The sequence below is a fragment of the Leuciscus leuciscus genome (genome assembly GCF_965113295.1).
Source record: "Leuciscus leuciscus genome assembly, chromosome: 22".
In the NCBI taxonomy this organism is placed as follows: Eukaryota; Metazoa; Chordata; class Actinopteri; order Cypriniformes; family Leuciscidae; genus Leuciscus; species Leuciscus leuciscus.
In genome coordinates this window covers 17,012,661-17,032,784 of record NC_138746.1, presented here as the reverse complement: position 1 = coordinate 17,032,784, position 20,124 = coordinate 17,012,661, and the positions used below count along the sequence as shown (strand labels likewise).

The window sequence follows — 20,124 nt, the reverse complement described above, 5'->3', positions numbered from 1 at the left end:
GGGTGTATTGTCTACGCTCCACACTCATTAGCTGAGTCAAGGAGGGACTTACTGGGGTGTTTAGCTCGCCGGGTTTGTGTGGCAGCTCAACAAGCTCTCCCAGCTGGAGTACGGCTCTCACATCACAGCTGCACACTTACAATTAGTGCAGGTGCAGCTGAGGAAAGACCAGGCACAACACACACAAACACACAAAGGTGTTGCACACCGCAGATGAGTGCTGCTACATGACTCAAAAATCAGCTCATTATAAAAACCAACAATGCAAGAAAACCACGTTCGCGTCAGATTTTGAATTGCGAGTTTTTTTCTGGTGTTGTGCACATTTAAAATCTGTTTTGCTTAAACAGTTTATGACCTTTAGACGATAAAAGAAATTTACATCAACTTAAACTTCTGTTTACATGCACGTTCTTGTGCTGATTATTCTTAATGATGTGTATCAAATTTTAATATGAATTGTCTTTCATTTCATGTTAAAATGCACTTCTGTTGTTCTTATCTGAACAAAAACTAGCATTCCATTATCAAGCTAAATTGTTCGGGATGAGATAATGTACCAACTGCATCATTTTCCAAATATTTGAAGAGAAAAATAGAAGCCAGGCTTGTGTTTCCCCCCTCAATCTCATATTGATCCAAAGAGCCTTGCTTGCAAAACATTATCACAAAACTGAGCATGGAAACAAATTACATGACAAAAGCAGCCATTGATTTGCGAATCGTTTATTAAGGGGAGGCTAAAAGTGAAATGAATTCCAGCATTTTAAGCTTTGTTTCTCGGCCACACAGTGAGGCAATGCAGAAAGCTGAAATGCCGAGGCTGTCTTGCATCTGGAGTCGTCTCTGATGCATGCCATAAAAGATGCCATTAAGCAGAATGGGCCGGCAAAACACACAACATGTAGATCTGAATAATTCATTTAGGGCTCAACCCGCTGGAGGGACATCTTTTTTTCCCCAATTGGTTTCCTGCATCAAAATCAAAGCATATATTTTCTCTAAAAAAAAAAGAAAAGAAAAAAGCACAACACGAGCATTCTGCGAACATAGAAATTAGCAAGCAGGTGTCTTTACATGTGGTGCAGACCTTTATTTTTCTCTGTACAGTTCAATAGAGACTGCACACTGTTGTCTGCCTTATTAGGCTCTTTTCCAGGGGCAGTGGATAATGAGACTACACACAGACAATAAAAAACTCACAGCCAATCACATGAGAGTGATGTAAGACATCTGTCACCATGTTTTCCGCAGCTCTAATTTACTCAGTAACTGTGGAAGGCAAGATAAACTCTAACAGGGTCATCAGTGGGGAAGAAAAAGCTCATTTCGGTGTACGGGGTAAAAGTCACATGCTTTTCCATGTTCAAGATTCCAGATTTAGGTTTTATTATAGACAGATATCATAGAGTTTGTTTGCACAAAAAAAGGAAATTTTGTAGATGGAAATGTTTTAGAGTTTTAGCATAACAAAAACAAATTCATTGCATGATAATGTTTTAGTTTACGTATACAAATAGATATAAAAAGTGTATAATAATCATTATTATTATCATCACTATTCATTTTTAATAATATTATTAGTACTACAGTAGAATTCTTTACATTCTAATTATAAATAGTTTATACACCTATATATAAGAGCTTCTAATAATAATAATATAATTAAAACATTAATTAAAAATTATAATTATATTTAAATACATTTTAAAATAATGTGAATGTAATTTTTATTTTATTTGATTAAATCCTAGAATAATATACTGTGGATGAGTTTCAAAGGAAAAATCTGTTGTTGTTTGGGAAACAATGGGAAACAAGTGTAAAAAATTGCATCAAACATTTAAAAAGCATAACTGGAAGCAAACAGACTGACTGAGTCAAAGATTCGGCGATGCAAAGTGCAAATGTGTGAACCATGAACAAAATCAAGTATAGAGAAAGGGGTAAAGATCAAGATTAATACAGAAATTTAAGCAGAATTCCTACAATATCTAATAACTAGTCTCACAAGGCATTTCCAGCAAACCGAGCAATATAGCTGAAGATTTTTAATTACTTCGCTCGGCAGCTGGAAAATGCCACAGTAGCCCAAAAGTTCACAAGGCCCCTTTCATTCAAACTCCAGTTATACAGGCAAGCAGCCAAGCCTGCCAACCACTAAGCATTCAGCTGGGCCTCCAGCACCGGGCCAAGTTGAGCAGACAACCACAGCCATGCGCACAAGAGCGAGGGACTTGCTGACACATCTACAACCCTGACGCAGGGCAGAAAAATGCACAGGCTCACTCCAGCCTTTTCTTTGCGGCCGAGCTTGAACGTACCCAACAATTACCAAGCTATTTTCTCTGGAAGGGCAATTCCCTGTTTATTGGTATCCGCCTGTCAAAGGCTCTCCCTGTCAATCCCCAGCAGGAGCCTTTCCAATGGTCAATGGGAGATGATTGAGTGTAACCCGACAAAAATGAGTGGGATTCCAGTTCGGGATTCACCAGCGTTTGGAAGCGGTTTTCCAAAAGGATTAAAAACAAGATGGTGATTTGAACAGTAGCTTGTAATTTTCCAATACCGCCAGTTTAAAAAAAATACAGTAAAGCAATGGAGTGTTAAATGGAGGGAATAGATGTGCTGATGTGGCATTCAGACTAGTGTTGTCACTTCTTAGCATGTTCCCTGTGTGACAGTTAGTCCAGGTCTCCAGTTCTTGGTGGAATATTTGTGTCAGGATATAACTCGAATAAATATGTAAGAAAAAGACATGTCTTCAAGAAAAGAATCTTACTATAAAGAAACGGCATGAAATGTTTCTGAACCAACTTTAATAGAGCTTCTGTTGAATTCGGCATCACCTGATCCCACGGAAAAATACTTTTGGTGCTTTTGGAAAACAGCTTCCACCCAAGTTTCATCACCTCACACTTTCTTTGTTAGAGCTCGGAAATGCCTGAAGTTAGGAATGAAAATACTGGCATGTCCCTGCAGCTCAGTGAGAGAGGGAACATTTCTGCAGCTGCGGAGTGAAGTCAGCTCATCAGAACAGAGCCAGCAGGCCAGGTTTCCTCCACAGATAACCATGTTAACCTAAAGAACATAAACACCCACCTCACGTTTCACCACGAAAGTATGTGTGCCATGAGGTTACGACGCAATCTTTAGGAAGCGCTGAACAATGTTTCAATTTCCGACAATACAAAAATCGTGTCATGTATGTGCCTTACAAATGATATCAAATGTAATTTGAGGTTTTATTTGCGTGGTATCTGACCAGGAACTTCTCATCCTTTTGCATAGAATTCGGCTCCCACAGTTCAGATATATCTGATACTTCAGCACATTACATACTGAAGGTGGGACTGTAAACAAGATTTTTATATAAATACAAAAGCTAAATAATCTCATAGTCATAAGAATACAATATAAATATTAAATATAAATAGGTCTATACATATATTTAAAAAACAAAAGTATAATAATCATAATATTATTATTATTAAATTAAAACAAACACAAATATAAACATTTATAATTGGCCTTTACAAACATTAATTATTAAATATAATAAATAAAAAACATTATTATTATTATCATCATAATCATCCTTTTGGTGCCTTAATGTGAGGAAGAGTTTGAGAAATAAACTCTGTAGGCATAGTAGATAAATATATGATGTAAAAGATGTACATGTCACAACCTATGATTCGATTTGCTCACGCCACTATAATTAGCGAGGGTCAGACTCTTCTTACAATTCAATTTACCACATATTAATCCGCCCAACTGGCGAGTGACTTTATGTACTCACTAGGGGTGTAACGGTACACAGAAGTCACAGTTCGGTTTTGGGGTTTTTCACGATTCGATGCGAGTTCGGTACAACAGTAAAAAGCAACAAATCCCCAATGCTAGGTTTCTTTTCATTTATTTTAAACAGACAGTAGTGCAAATTACAGTTTGTTCCAGCTAGCGGCATTCAGTCCTCCCTGAGGTAGTTGGTACAGTACAGCCTCATTTAGTGTATTAAGCACTTAACAGTAAATAGAATGCATTTTTGAACAAAAAAACTAAAGGTATTTGGCCACAATCAGCTAAATAACTGAAAAAGAATCTCATGTTATAAAAACACAAAATAAATATAATAATGAAAAAGAAACAGTGGACACAACTTAAAATATTCTGTAATTTATGGTAATCATTCAAAACATGTGAAGGGTCTATTTTTATCAGGGGGGTAAATAATCGAGCTCTCGATTTCCGTACCACCCCCGGCGGCCGCCATTGGCTAACAAGCCTTCACCTGCTGTTAGCATCCCATTGACTCCCATTCATTTTGGCGTCACTTTGACAGCGAATAACTTTACATCTGAGGCGTTTAAAGACTCCATTTGTCCATTATTTATTTCTAAAGAAACATGACAATGTATAAAATGCTCCATTACCTTGTATCTTACGTTATGGCCACGTAGAAGCAGTTTTTGTAAAAACAGGCTAACGATTGCGTCATAACCACGCGACTCTCTGGAAATTACCGTAGAGACAGGAGGAGAAGCTCGCAGTCAATCGGGGGGACGTGGAGGCATAAAGTCCGATAAAGTCAAGGGAGAACTTGAAGCCCATAGAGAGTCATAAAGTTTCTCCTGCTCCTAGCTCATGGACAGCTCCTACTCACGCTCTCCGTCTCTGCAAGTTTCGGAAGGGAATGATTCAGATTTCTCTTGGCACAGCTACTAGAAGACTTACAACTGTCAGACAGGCTGCTCACGTCACATCCACGTCGTCAAGCTCAGTTTGAGTCCGCGCAGTTCGCTCGGCAATCAGGAAATGAGTGCTTCTAATTTGCTTCACTTTTCTCCGTTGAAACCTATGGGGTCGCTGTGTCCAGTTTATATACTGTCTATGATTTTTATTTGTCTCTTCCTCTTCTGCTTTTTTCTGTTGTGGAGGTTAGTAAACAGCGCTGCATTACCACGGGCGCCCCCTTCTGGATTGGAGGATCACACACAGGATCACCTGTGACTGACTGTTTTCGTCGTCTGAACAGTGATGATTCAGGACAAACACATTTACCGTTACCCCCCCTTGTCCTCACCAAGGCCAATTTTTACTTGCATTTGGCACAAGTGTTATTTTTGGACCCTTGACTGCATCTATAAGACAGGGCTCATTCTGAACGCCATGTGACCGCCTATTATCGCGTACACGGTTATCATGGGGAGCTCCTAAAATATAACTACTGCAGGCCTGGAATGTGATCGTTGCCATTGGATGTGGTGGTATCATGATCTTATTGTCATTCCTCTCTGCTTTCCTATTAAGCGCACTGCTCCCAGTAATTTTCGATGAGTCAAGCTGCCTGACTGACGCACTCCAATTAGGTCTGGGCTAGCAGAGCCCTTAACTCCAGCACATGCTGTTCTTCAGGAACGCACGCAGCCAGGCCTTTTTAGCCAATGACAGCAGGGTAACGGTGATGACATCGAGATGGCCTGCTTGGCAGCCTGCGGGCCACACTAAGGAGACAGAAATATCTTGCTTTGACAGACATGGATACATGGCGCTACGCGTGCAGCTGTCTAAATGTTGCCTCTTTTTGTCTCTCACTCGCTCTGCGCTATCTTTCTCTCTTGATCCCGCGCTCACTCTCTTGCTCTCTCTCATTCAATCAACTTAAGCACACTGACTTTTTGTCTGCGGCTGAGGCGAGGGGTCATCGTTCGGAGGCCAACCTTTAGACACAAGCATTTGAGATGGATGAGGTTAGGGCGGCGACTGGAGCCTGAACACAACCCACAGACAACCTCAGACGTTCTCAATTAATCAGGTCACGGTGCAGGGAATAACTCACTCTCTGGTATCTGGGTCTGGACGGTACAACAATCTTCAGCAGCTCACGCAGTCATGCAGCTATTTGCCTCTCAAAACAGTTGAAACTGTGCTTGCGCCATTGCGAAATATCTGAGAATGTCAACAGATAGCTTGTGACATATAACCTCTATAGCTAAACGTAATGTAATTAAACTTCGCTTCAAAACTCTAAATGGTCATATCAATCTTACGAAAAAGTATCCAAGTCATGTTTCACCCCAAAAAGAAAATGAAGCCTATTTTTAGGACCATAAAGTGATTTTACGATAATTAGGCAAATATCCCCCCCCAAATCTCAATTAACATAATGCATTGAGAATTTTCTTTGCTAAATGAAAAGGCATAACATAAAACACTACAATTAAGTATAAATATTTTACTAATTAAAAAATGTTATTCTGTTTTCACATTACAGAAATGATTTTGTAGATAAAATGTGCTTAATTGTAATGAAAATAATGTCACAAAGTAGAACATATTGATCCCAAATCAATAGATGTTTTTTTATAAATGATTATTATTAATAATAATAGAACTACATTTATAAAGAATTAAATATAAAAATCTGCGATATTAATATACAAAATAAGTATATCTAATAACATAATATAAAATGTAGAAACATAGAGCCAAGAACCAGTAAGCAACCTACTTGAGCAATTGTCCTATTTCTGGCATTATTTCAATTTCCAAGAGTTCTTGAACTCCTTAATTTAAGTGAAATTTCACACTGTAATCAGGAGTTTAATAGTCAGTTAGCTAGACCCTCTGCTAATTAAACACATACCAGAGGCCTCTTCCCTCCCTCTCTGTGCTTCATTACCAGGAGCACACAGGCCTTAAACTCAGTCTGGATGTCTTTCAAGCTCTCCTCCTCTGGAAGGCGTGGGGCTACAGGAGGTCTCGCTAGAGATGGGAGCATTTTCATTCAGATCTTGAATGGCTTGCTGCTTTAAATGCTTACCACATTCCTCCTTCTGACATCCTTCTGATACTATAAAATGTCCCCATCACCGCAGCTCTTTAATTGCTTTGTTACGGCAGCTCTGTACGTCGCCCCACCTCTGCAGGTCCTTCTGGGGGCCTTGAACAAAAGGTGTCACCGAGACCCAACCTGGGGAGTCTGGGGTGGGGGGAAACCAAGAAACCTGAAACATCTGTCATTCTTTATGGAGTCTATAAAGATCACAGAGTTGGAAGGAGAGAATGAAAATATATGATTGGAGGAGCCATATGCGTACGCTGGATGTAATGCATTGAGATGACTGCTGTCAGATTCAAGCAAAATGGAGGTTTGTCAAATGAGAGCATCCAATCTGGGGCAAGCCGCCTGCTTCGGATCACACATAAAAACTGGAAGTGCAATAAATACACTTTTTAATGTTGGTCTGGGCAGAATCATAATGGCCTCAGATTTTCTATCCAACAGACTGTATCCGTAAATCAACTCCAGATAGTCTTGTCAGAGAGCAACACCAACATTGTGAACGCCCTATATCACCAGCAAATAAATTAGAGGAATTCATATAATCAGCGCAGCTGGATGAGACAGTATGTTCTGATAACTCAAGGCTTTGTTTGAGTTCAGTCTCCACCCCAAAAGCTCAAGCTCTTCCAGGGCTCCACAACCAAAACAACTACTATGAAGCCACCGCCTCCAAAAATGAAACATTTAAGAGCCAGATTACTTTTTTTAGATGTCTGAAGGAAAACAAATCGAAGGATCACTTCAAATGATAGATTGTTGAATATTTTTGATTATAAAAAAAAATAAAAAAATACATAAATGCTACACTGATGACAGTTCCAATACATGAATACAATACACGTACAAAGAATACCAAAAAATAATTCAGCGAGTGGCTCAGAATGATTCAGAGTAAATGAGTCTTATTCAAACCAACAGCTCTTTTTTTAAATCTTCTTGAAAAAGGAAAAAAACTGAAAAAAGGTTCATTTTAGATTTTATACTGTAATATTATAATTCGACAATATATAATATGAAGCTAATCTTTGACAATCTTTATATTCAAATAACCAGCCAGATTCCTCTTATGCATATGCACACCGATTTGCTTCAAGAACCTATATCTCATACATCTCAATCTGTGCAACACTGTGTGCTAGTGATAATATCTGGAGACGCATTCAGATAAGTAATTCGCATATCCTGTGCAGATGAATAGTACGCAGGTTTGTAATTGTGTAAGCAATGCAGTGATTTGTTTTTGTTCACTCAGACCCCGAGGGCTGGCACTCTTCACACTGCACAGCCCGGGACTGCCAGGAACTACACAATTTGTGATATTATTCAAATGAGCACATTGTTTTCCTGTTTATTGACACGAACGGGCGGGAGACAACTCAACAAGATTAAATCATTCAGAAACAATCAGCCCCTGAGTGCAAGTAGCATTTGAAATGTATTGCTCAAATTATTGAGAGCCATTAATGCATGTGTCCACTCTTGATGCACTGTATATTACACTCATTCATCATGGCTGCATGGCCTGGCAGGCCAACAGAAAACATCTTTTGTAATCATATAGCTTCCTGTTAAGGGCAGCATACACGTCTGTACATTTAATGATTCAAATGTTAGTTTTTACTGGTGAGTAGCTGACAAAGGAAAAGTTTATTTCTCACTGCTATGACAACATAATGTGAAACAATTGGGGTTTAATGTCCACAGTGGAACATAAAAAGAGAACGGATTAATAATGCACTAGTCGTTCTTTTCCACCTAAATCACAATGAAACTTTCGAGTTCCAAAAAATACACAAAAACCAAAAAAGTATCTAAAATCAATAGGTTACAAGGCTACTGACTCGCTCAAATGTATGCTACACTGAAACAGTGTATCAGTTTTGGCACGGTGTCAAACACTGAGCCCTATCAGGATGCTAGCTGTCATTGGCGTAAACGCAACACAGATGCACAATTCTCAGCCTCTTCACCTCCAGAAGTGAGATGAAGAACATCCCAGCCTAAGCTTTAATTTCCCTTCCACACAAAAGACATATTTCAAGAGGAATCCCCACATCTGTCCCGCATTGCACAGTCAGTGCTCTTCATGAATGCACTTTTGGCATGGGTAGAAGGGATATTTCAGCTTGTTTCAACACCTTCCATCCAAAAGGGGTGTTGAACTTAATCTGAGCCAACAATGGGGGAGAAAAAGGTAAAGTAACTTGATGGCAAACCTCCATTAACAACAACAAAGTGCCAGTATATAGGCAATTCTTGGCAAAGCTGTATTACTTGACTGAAGGCTGATTTATACTTCTGTGTCGGACCTACGCCGGAGCCTCTACGCTGTAGGCAACGCGTTGTTTTTAATTTATACATCTGCGTCGTTGTCCGCGTTGACGCGCAATTACTCACGAAGAAGGAACATGTGAAACCCGAGGGAGTGGTTCTAGCAGACCAACCACAGTGCTTACGTCCGCGCAGAATTGACGCGTTGTTACATTTTTGGAGAGGTGCACGTCAGGGTACGCGTGCTACACACAGCCTACGACGTAGCTACGGCGGGAGTTCGACGCAGAAGTATAAATTGGGCTTCAGAGTGAGGCTGATGTATTGAAGCAGCAGTAACTTTGTTTCGTACCTTTAAATCAGTATATTAGAATGATTTCTGAAGGATCATGTGACACTGAAGACTGGAGTAATGATGCTGAAAATACAGCTTTGTCATCACAAGGATAAAATACATTTTAAACTATATTAATAAAGAAAACACTTTTTTAAATTGTAATAATATTTACAATATTACTGTTTATACTGTATTCAGTAAATGTAGCTTTGGTGAGCATAAGATAAATATAAAATAAATATAATATTTCTTACCAACTCCTGAATTATATCTAAAGATATTGCCCCCTGTGGTTATTTTTTCTTAGTAACTTGTAGAGTAGCGAACTACATTTTAAATTGATAGCTTTACTGTAGTTTAAATACTAAAAGTATCAGTAGATTTTAGCCTGAAAAAATACAGTTTCAGAGCACTGCTATATCTGGCTGAGGCTGCGCTATTATCAACGGAGAAAACAGTAATTTACAAAGGTAAAGACTACCTTCCCACAGATCGAAAAGAGAAACATAGAATCGGGAGTATTCCTCCTCTCAGATGCGTTTTCCTCCCGTAACTGCGCAGGCTAGATATCAAAGAGAAGTGAAATCCTGGGTGCTACAGGAGCTGGGATGTTAATTCCTGTGGTGTGAGCTAATCCTGCGAGTGCTGACATCCTTTTTCTTTATCAAACACACCATGTGGCTTGTACACATGCCCAGAGAAAACTTCACTGTCAAAGTCATTTCTTACTGTGCTTATATTATGTGGTATGGGAGACAATGAAGACATAAGTATCTTCGGAATGCAAAACATCTTCAAGTCTAGATGAAAAAGAGATGGCTACAATTGACAGCTACAATTTGTCATTTCCGCCCCAAAACAATGATGGTTAACAAACACTAGTCAGTCAAAAGGACAGCTTAAATTGGCTCAACCAGTATTGTAAGTTTGGGGGCAGTTTCAGGTTGCTCAAACAGAGCAATGTATAAAACTGAGAAAAGCAAAAATACACACTATTGCTTTAAATTAAACTCTAAAATATATAAATACATCAATTGTTGTCAAAAAAAAGTAAATCACCAAGGAGACACTTAGCCTTGTTTGAGGAGCAACACAATATAATAGGATTCACAACATTGTTGAAAAATGAGGGCGGAAAACCAAGTCAACCTCACACAGAGCATCGCTGCCTTCGCCACGGCTGGGGACACTAGAACTTGGATGTCAAGATTAAAGGGAGAAGAAAAAAGGAAGAGAGGGAAATGGAAAGGGAAGGCAAAGAGTATTGAAGTAGAACAGTTTATGAGATGAGAAGAGAAGAGAAGAGAAGAGAAGAGAAGAGAAGAGAAGAGAAGAGAAGAGAAGAGAAGAGAAGAGAAGAGAAGAGAAGAGAAGAGAAGAGAAGAGAAGAGAAGAGAAGAGAAGAGAAGAGGTCTCAATATCTTAAATATCTTTATCTTGTTTTAAAAATGTTACTGGGAAAGAAAAATGCAGATTAATAACATTTAGAAGAGAAATTAAGTGAAAAAGAGAAAAAGTGAAAGAAAGCTGTCGAGACCCCTTTCAGGAAGTATTGCCCCTCCTTTGCTTTAATGAGGTTAACTGTAAAAGCATGTGCAGGATACAGTCTCCCTTTACACACAGCAACGGAAAGGTCAGCCGTTATCACACCGAGGCCCCCGTCTCGGTACAAAGCAAGTGTAAAATTACAATTACACCTTAATGAATAGCATATTTCATTACATATATGCTAATTAAGAAGTTTCAGATACAACTCTGGCTGTGATAAGCATCTGCTTTAGTACCACGACAGATTGCTCAATCCTCTGAGCTACATGTTGCTTAGTTCTGAGAGAGAGTAAAAAGAAAGAGGAGCATATGCGTATTAGAAAAGTTAGCGGTTTGTGAAGCCGGTCCTTGCGCTGCAGTGTCAGTGTTCCAGGTGGAGTGTGGGAGGAAAGGCTGGTGTTCTGGCTTTTGTAACAAGCACCCGTCTCCACAGGCTGACGTGAGCGCGCTAATCGCTTTAGCTGATCCCGCTCGGCTGTGTGTGAGGCAGATGTTTGTCAGGCCACAGCACTGCTCAGCGTTCACACTGCACTAAGCGAGATTAACCACCACCTTTATTTATTTATTTATTTATTTATTTCCCTCCTTGCCCCCGCCTCCCCAAATCCCTGACTAAAAAGCTGGGAGAAAGGAAAAAAAAAAACAAAGCTATATTAAATCATTGTGTAAGGCACCCTGCGATCGTTTCACAGAAATGTGTTTTTCCTCCATGAATTTCCAAGAGTGGCTTTTGGGGAGAACAGCCAAACACGCAATAAGACAAATGTTTACGAAACGGCGACAAGGCCGCTCCATCATATCGACGCGCAACTCTCTGAGGTCGTGGAAATATTTTCCCGGTGCAAGTCAAAAAATAAGAAACATTTGAAGTGAGAAACCCAAGCCCTTGTCATTTGATCTCTTTCCCCTCTCTTTCTTCTCTGTTGTTCCATTATGCAGGTGCTGGAGGCCTGAGGGTACGAGGCATTCTGTGTGCAGATGCAGCTAGCTACCCTGCGCATAAACACTACCAGACGTCCATCCAGCACGGGTTCTGTTCTGCCGAATATTACTCACAGGCTTCCAATTTGGCCAAATCAACCCAGCATGTTCCCGATGCTCACCACGCTCTCATGAAAGGCATAATCGTACAGGATATGTAAACATCTCTCAGCTTATGGCAGAAGACGAGAATGACCCGCTGCCGGTACAGAGGACAGTGTGCAAAGGTCGAACGTTATCCAGATGTTACGTATTTTGTTCTAAGCCGCTTGAAATGCTGTTACTGTTTGGTGATTTGTCATGCTTTTTGAGACAATGGGAGTCATATTTACATACACTTGCAGTGACCACTTGAAAATCTCATCAACATTTTTGCGTCAATATAGGTGTCAACCAGTATTTCTTTTTAACAGACGATGCTGATATGTAGAACGACGTACATAAACTGCAGAAATGCAGAAAGCTGCGGCACAGAAAGTAGTGTGTTGCAAAAGACATATAAAGTGCGGTTGTCCTTGTGCCAACCCTCTGTCAAAGCTCCAACATAAAGCAACAATTGTGACTAAAATAAATTTAGGCAAATTAATAATTCAATAGCAAGTAATCTCATGATTTTTCCACTTAACCCCAGAGATAAAAGGAACACATGTCAGATTTGGTGTCAAACTAGGGGTATTGAGCCTTATTAATGGGGTTGTCGGTATGAAAGATAAAAAAAAGGCACAGTAAGCAACACTGCCTTCAAGTCAAAATGCAAAAAGGTACAAAATGCAAGCCATTAAATGATCTATACTGAAAGAACAACAACTAAATTTACACCCACTAAAAGTGAACAACAATAAACTTCATGACATTGTAAAAACAACATGTCAGATTTAAAAGGCATGCCAACCTGTGTGTTCTTCAAGCTGGGAGTAATGTCAGCAGCCCCCCCTCCCCCTCCCCTCCCGTCCCTTCATATAGTCCGTGGGGAAGGTCCCTCTGCGAGCTCCCGTCCAAACTAGGGTCCACTGCACCTGGGAAGAAATAAAAGACATGTTACACCTTCAGCTTGAAATTAGAGTATCCTCCCAGGGACACTCACCAAACCAGAGTAATTCACTTCACACGCACACCCCTGACGATATGACATTTCCCGCTCTACTGATGTATCCGCACAGGTCTGGTACGGCATGTTTTGTTTGTGTTGCGCTGGGGAGTTTTCAGCTAGAGTGACATCAAACGCAGCCACCCTGGGGTGTCTGGGAGTAGACTCCTGCTATAACCCGTTTCCCCTCTGCTTACAAACTGCATCCTTCCGAAAGGTTATCATAGAGCCGCTTTGTTACTCCTAATCCAAAATTCATTACATATAGCAGTTACCACAATTTAAAATGATACGTTTCCTGAACGGCTGGGTGAGCTCCTTCACAGTTCGCCGAGAGGTAAGGACGTAGAGAAACAGAGGGTAAAAACGGACACCAATGCTTTGTGTAACTGCGAGAGCAGAGCACCATAAACATGTAGAGTGGTATGTGTCAGCACCAAATCTAATTTACCGACCTCACAAGTGATTGCACGTTGCCAGGTAAGCCAATTAAGCGGCTATTAACCTTGTATAAGTGATAGGGTGGAGAATCTTTGGTTTCTTGGCATGTGACAGGGTACTGAGGCCGCTTTTTGAGTGACAGCGATGTGAAGGTCAGACGGTAATGTGTGGCATGAATGTGCAAGTGATAATGACTGGGCCCTCTCATCGTACCCGGCTCGGATAGCTGCTAACTGGATTGGATGGCCGACCACCACATCTCTCAGAGCATGATACACATACGTCCTAAGCTGCTGAGAACAGGATCAGCAAATGGCGATGTGCAGCAATGCCCGCGATGGAGCGAACACAGGAACACAGAGTCTCTGTTGTGCTGGTCAGATTGCAAAAGTGAAGACATACTGAGAAGAGCCAAGTTTCTAAGCAGCTGCTTCCAAGCAGTTTTTTGGACCTCATATTAACCAAAATGGATCCACATCACCACTTGACATGCTTATCATTTGGACATTTCTAAATGATCAGACTAACTAAAAATCCCAAACGTCATAATTAGAGACCAGAATATCATAGAGACTTTGGAGTGGGCTCTTTTCACTTGTGCCAATAGAGTTTTGTAGGCCAGCCCGAAATTTTAGCATCACCTTTGTTCCCTCAACAAAAACCTACAAAACCTTTTTCTACTGGCTTTTGGATTATTGCAGAAAATAAGCTCTGTATCAAAAAAAAGTTTGAGTCTTAGGCCTACATGTTTTGTTCATCATGATTATCTTCACCAATGAACACAACCTTTTTGAATCTTGATGCCTAAATACAATCGGCAGAAGTAAAAAGCTAAATGAACTACACCATGGCACATGCTTTCTGACTCTTTCAGTCATGATAAAAAAAAAATGATTTGGTCACACTTTATTTTAGGGTCCAATTCTTTTGCCTCAAACTTCTAATTACTGCTTATTATTAGTTAGTAAGGTAGTTGTTAAGTTTAGGTAGGATTAGGGATGTAGAATATGGTCATGCAGAATAAGGCATTAATAAGTGCTTTGTAAGTACTAATAAACAGCCAATATATTAATAATATGCATTATATAAGCAACTAATAAGCAACTAGTTAATAGTGAGAATTAAACCCTAAACTAAAGTGTTACCAAACATTTTCCCTGAAAGTTTGAGTTAGAATAGTTTGCAAGTGTCTAATTATAAAGGCAATGAAAAGCAGACTGAGTAGATGAGTTCACCTGATTGGTGTGATGATGTTTAATGTCCTCAACAACCCCTGTAGTACAATTTAGCCACCAACTTTATATCAAGACATGTGACAGCTTTAAAAACGTAAAGGTATTTTATTTCGTATTTTATGCCGTAGAACAAAGCGTGAAAATATCTTGAAGTTGTTAACCACAGACCTTATTTCAGGCATTGACCAAAAACCCATTCAGAAAACCCATTGACTTTCGGATGATGAAGTGCTAAAAACTTAATTGAGTTTCGGCCTACAAAAACTACAAATCACTTCAGCACTCTATAAGCAACCACCTACAAATCCCCAACAGACCCTAGCAACCACATAGCAACATGTTAAAAACCATTCAGAGCACATCAGCAAACATAAAGCAACACCATGGCAACAAAGCAACAATTTTAGAACAGGTCAGTGATCAAATTCAGGTAGTCATTTCAATAAACTTAAGTAATTCTGTTTTACCTGTATGAGTAAACTTGCATCATATACCGATATGAATGATCAGAGCAAGGATTCCACTTTAGCATCTACTTTAGTCTTTGCGCAAGTGGAACAATTGACCATTTTACAGAAAAGCAATTAGAGGCTGTGAAATGAGTACATGCTTCATTCCAGAAGAGGAAGATTGCCATTTCTGCATATTTGAATCCACTAGAAGGCAATCACTGAAATATGCAAACATTCATGAGAAAATAAATGTAGTGGAAAATTTGGTGCATATCTGCAATCAAGTTTCATGTGCAGATCTAGGAAGAAAGAACAGAGCTAAGGCAAATCGACCTGATATTGAGTATCAACTGTTTCTCAACGAGGTTTCAAATAACCCTTAAAATATTCCAGAGTAATAGCATGCGTTTCAAAATGAGAGATTATTGGAAGTGTCAATACTGTTACTGATACAGAGCAAACATCGGTATGCTTTTCAAATGTGTCGATCCTCTGTGATAACTCTTTATGGAGTGCTAGGAACAAGTCCTTTTCGCAAACACTGTACAAAATGTCTCTCAACTGCTTGCATGCCTGTTCTGACAAAGTCATGGACCGCAATGAGGAAAAAACAAATGCATTTAATAAAATTCAGTTAACCATACAATTATCTGTTACTTTATAATATATGGCTTAAACAATACAATTTTGGCCCAGTATTATATGGATTTATCAAATAATTTAATATGTATGCATGCACGTGTGTATGTATACAATCATATTAAAATATTACATAATTTTGAAATTATTCAGGTTTTTCATTTAGATGATATGACATCCCTATACTTTTTTTTTTAACATCTGTGCTCTTGTGTGCATGTCTGTCAACCCTGCACAATTCCACGGATCTTCTTCAACCCTTCAAAACCATGACCCTTCTCCATCCTCTAAATGCCGTGAACTGCACTAGACGACACGCTCCTGCATGCACGGAATTCTCTGCATTCGAAAATTCAGCCATAATTCTGAAAGAACCAGCCGTTTTCACATAACACACCCTCAATTCAATTTAAACAGACTAATAAATGTTGAGTCATGACATGCAGAAAGAAAGAAAGAAAGAAAAATCAATGTAGCCAGCAGTGCAAACAGTTGATAATTACGAATGGAAGTGGGGGGTGGGAGTGCAAACATCATTTGTTAAGGTGAAACAGTACAGTTCCTCACTACAGACAAGAGTCGGGTGGCAGAACCCTGCCAAAAGCAATAATTGATCATTTACATGCAAATAGAGAATGCAAATAAATTTGTTTAAATAAAAAAAATAAAAAAGAATGAGCATTTTGAGGTGCTGCAAAAACAGTGAGCATTTTGAAGTGCCGCATCGCATGGGCATCCAGCAAAATCAATTCACACTCTGAAGAAACCATTTTCCTCAGCCGGAGATAATGTGCCACACTATGGGTTGTCAGATACTTATCAGAGGGAAATTAGCTGAGGAAAACTATTCCCACCCAAAAACAAACAGGTCAAGCGTTACACCTCGCTCCCAAATCAGTGATATCATCAACTGGAGCTCCAGAGTAAATGTCAACAATTGAAACAATTTGGGCACGGTTCCCTCTAATTGGTCATTTCTAAAATGTCCTTAGGATATAACAGAAAGCAAACACTGCAGTCCTTCTGTTGTGTAGCCACTTCTGCAGCTCACTGTAATAGCATTTAGTGCTGTAGAACGTCAGATATTCAGGCATGATCTGATTAAAACATTTCATTTACTTTGGTTTAGAGATCCATTTAAAACACCAAATGTCAACAACAAAAAATATAATAATAAAAAAAAAAATCTATCTGATAAGTTTAATAAAAATGTGCCATTAAACTAGCATTCACTTAAAGCTGAAGAGTGTTATTTTTTTCAGTGTTAAAATACTTTCCCAGCTTAATATGCAGAGACAACTATAAACAAGACATTTGCAGGATGAATCCCATGCGGCACTATCAAACATTGCTCTGTTTGTTTGATTGTGAATCCCTACCAGACCAAAACAGCAACGCTGGCTCAGCCAATCAGGTGACTTTGGGAGCGGAACTATCTGTTCATCAACCAATAAAAGACAGAGGTCGTGTTCAGGAAACTTATTTGAAAACAGTCATTATTAATGCTAAGTGGTGCGGACATAATACACTTTCCCTTTAATGATGCCGTCTTCTCCCCGTAAAAACCATTTGGTTCAAATATCTGCGCACAAACAGACTTCAAGTGAAATAGTACTGGTTGCAATAAAAGCATAACTGTTCAGAAATGCATACAATACCAAGGCCAGATGTTCATGCCAGTCAGAAAAAGGCCTATTCAGATGCTAGGTAGCTCTTGCAGTAACCAGTCAAAGACAAGCAAGCATCTAACAGAAAGAACCTTGCTTTTTTTGTTAAGAGTTTTAACATTCTCAACTACTGTAATATTAAACAACTGAATAATTTTCGCAGACACAAATATGATTTTCAATTTTTTTGTAAATCAGTAAGATGTGTCGAAAATATTCAGATGATGAAATTGTAAGCTAAAAAGATAAATGCTACATTTAATCATAATACTTTCAAATATCTGTCAGAGTCCAAGTTCACATGTCTTTTTGTTTTGGTCTTGATAGTAACTCACATTCATGTTTAAGTGACCTATATCTGTCAACAGTGTGAAAAGACCGTCGCTCTGAAAGGAGCTGCACAATAACGTCACGCGCATTACCCACACATAATCACACAAAAAACTACCATGGTAATCATATGTAATAAATACCATAATAACTCCAGTTATTCTTACAACCCAAATAATATGAAATATCCTGCAAGCAATAAAACAACCATTTCAGAATCCTTCTGTCATTTTGTTTACATTTCTTTTTTTGAATGACAGTGGCGGCTAATAGCAAGTTACCACATATCTACCACATGGTAATTTAGTGGAAACTGTGGTTGCAATGATAGATGTTTGTAAGGACGTGCATTTATAAACATCAAACCCTATATTTGTGGGACAGTCCATCATGTAAAATGAAGACAATATCTACAAATCAATGCTCTTTTAAATTTCTTTCAAATTTTGCTGGAATCAAAACATCTTACAGAAAAGCACATCCATCAAATAAATGGACAAACAGCATCCTAAATCCTCCATCATATGGCTTAAGAAGACTTGGAAAAACACACATATAAACTAAATTTATGACATTGTTTTTGTTGCTCTGTTGTCATTGTGTAGTTTGACAGTCCTCTAAGTATTCACTGTCTTTGATTGTATGGGGGGAAAAAAAGAAAAGATAAAAGCAAAAAATATATAAAAGAAAAAGTCAAATAAAGATGGAACAGCATGAGTGCAAGTAAATGGTATTTTTGTTTTAAATAGTAAAACTTCTGGGTGAACTATCACTATAAATACAGAAATATTAATATTGAACAAAAAATTATAATAATTGTATTTTGACTGTGGCTCACGGGCCTTAAATTTGCACTCAGAGAGATTTCAATTTGTTCAAAGCTGAGAAAAAATTACAAGGAAAATTGGTTGTAGTTAGATGTTCTGATTCAAAGGTGGTTCTTGGCCTGAGAAGTAAGAGAACCATTTGATCCTCTGTTATCTTGATGACTATGTATCGCATCCATTTAGACATCATGCATACTGAGTCAAATGTCAGAGTTTCAAGCAGCAAATTCAAAACAAACATGACGGGAATATAAAAATCAGACTCCATTTTAGCTTCTCCATTCTCTCAGCTCCATTTAGCCCTGTCACATTCACATTCTGTTTACCGCTACTGTAATTAACAGAGGCATCTCTCTCTCACTGAGACTCCACATCGTGGTAAAGGTACATTATGCAGCGTTTTGCTATGCTAATCCAGGTAATTTGCTTCATGCTGAGCACACTTCCCCAGTGTCTTGATTAACGATTCATTTTCCTGCATTAGTAACCTGATCAAGATACGTCACACAGCATCTCATATATTGGTTATTAGAAAGAAGGCTTTTCTTGAAATCATTCATTTGCTTGTAGATTGTTCAGTTCCCTGCAAATCTGCCCATTCGGGGAAGCCATTCAGCAAAGCTCGTATAAGCTTCTTTGAAGCAGATTGGAATGAATGACTGGGAAAGTACTCCAAACTGTCTTTAGCCTGTTTTGGGGGATAACAGTCAGATACACACAGCCTAGATATAAACCAAAACACGATCAGACAAAACAAAACTAGTCTACGAATATCCATACTTCAGTGTTCAAATAGCAGTGCTCGAAAATGACGATCTACGTAACTCAGTGTTGATAATAATATAGCGGTTGAACAATACCTGGATGACATACTGCATTTACTGAAGTGTGAAACCAGTGGACAGTTTTCAAATATGATGGATCCTCAGCTCGTAAACCATCATGTTTGAAAAGACAAAAAAAAGGTGGAATACTGTCAGAAGAATACTACCATTCAAAAGTATGAGGTCGGTCAGAACCAGTAAAAACAGCAATAATTAGTGTGAAATAATAATACAATTTAAGATAATGAACTATATTCTATTTGAATATATTTTAAAATGTAATTTATCCCTGATGGCAAAGTTGTCAGTGTCACATGATACTTCAGAACTTACGCTAATATGCTGATTTGGTGCTCAAGAAGATCATCATCATCAATGTTGAAACCAGTTGTGCTGCTAAATATAATTATGGAAACCATGATACTTTAAGAATCCTTTGATTAATAGAAAGATCACAGGAATGCATTTATTGATTGGAAATATAATATTTCTGTAACAATATAAATGTCTTTACTGTCACTTTTGATCAATTTAATGCATCCTTGTTAAAAATATGAATTGCTTTAAAGAAAATCCTACTGACCCCAAACTTTTGAACGATATTGAATGTCCAGGAGTGTATTAACAACACACCT

The 20,124-nt window shown here is 38.7% G+C and overlaps 1 protein-coding gene across 3 annotated transcripts in view; it reads right to left on the bottom strand.

The window, feature by feature from the left end:
- Positions 1–20,124, bottom strand: part of zmiz1a (zinc finger, MIZ-type containing 1a) — a 133,318-nt gene that overhangs the window by 82,152 nt on the left and 31,042 nt on the right. For 2 of the 3 annotated variants that reach the window (XM_082153141.1, XM_082153145.1), the window contains one exon: positions 12,880–13,003. The gene's annotated coding sequence lies outside the window, so the exon portion shown is untranslated. Of the gene's footprint in view, positions 1–12,879; positions 13,004–20,124 lie in introns of those variants that run through there. The other variant, XM_082153143.1, reaches the window with a different exon arrangement.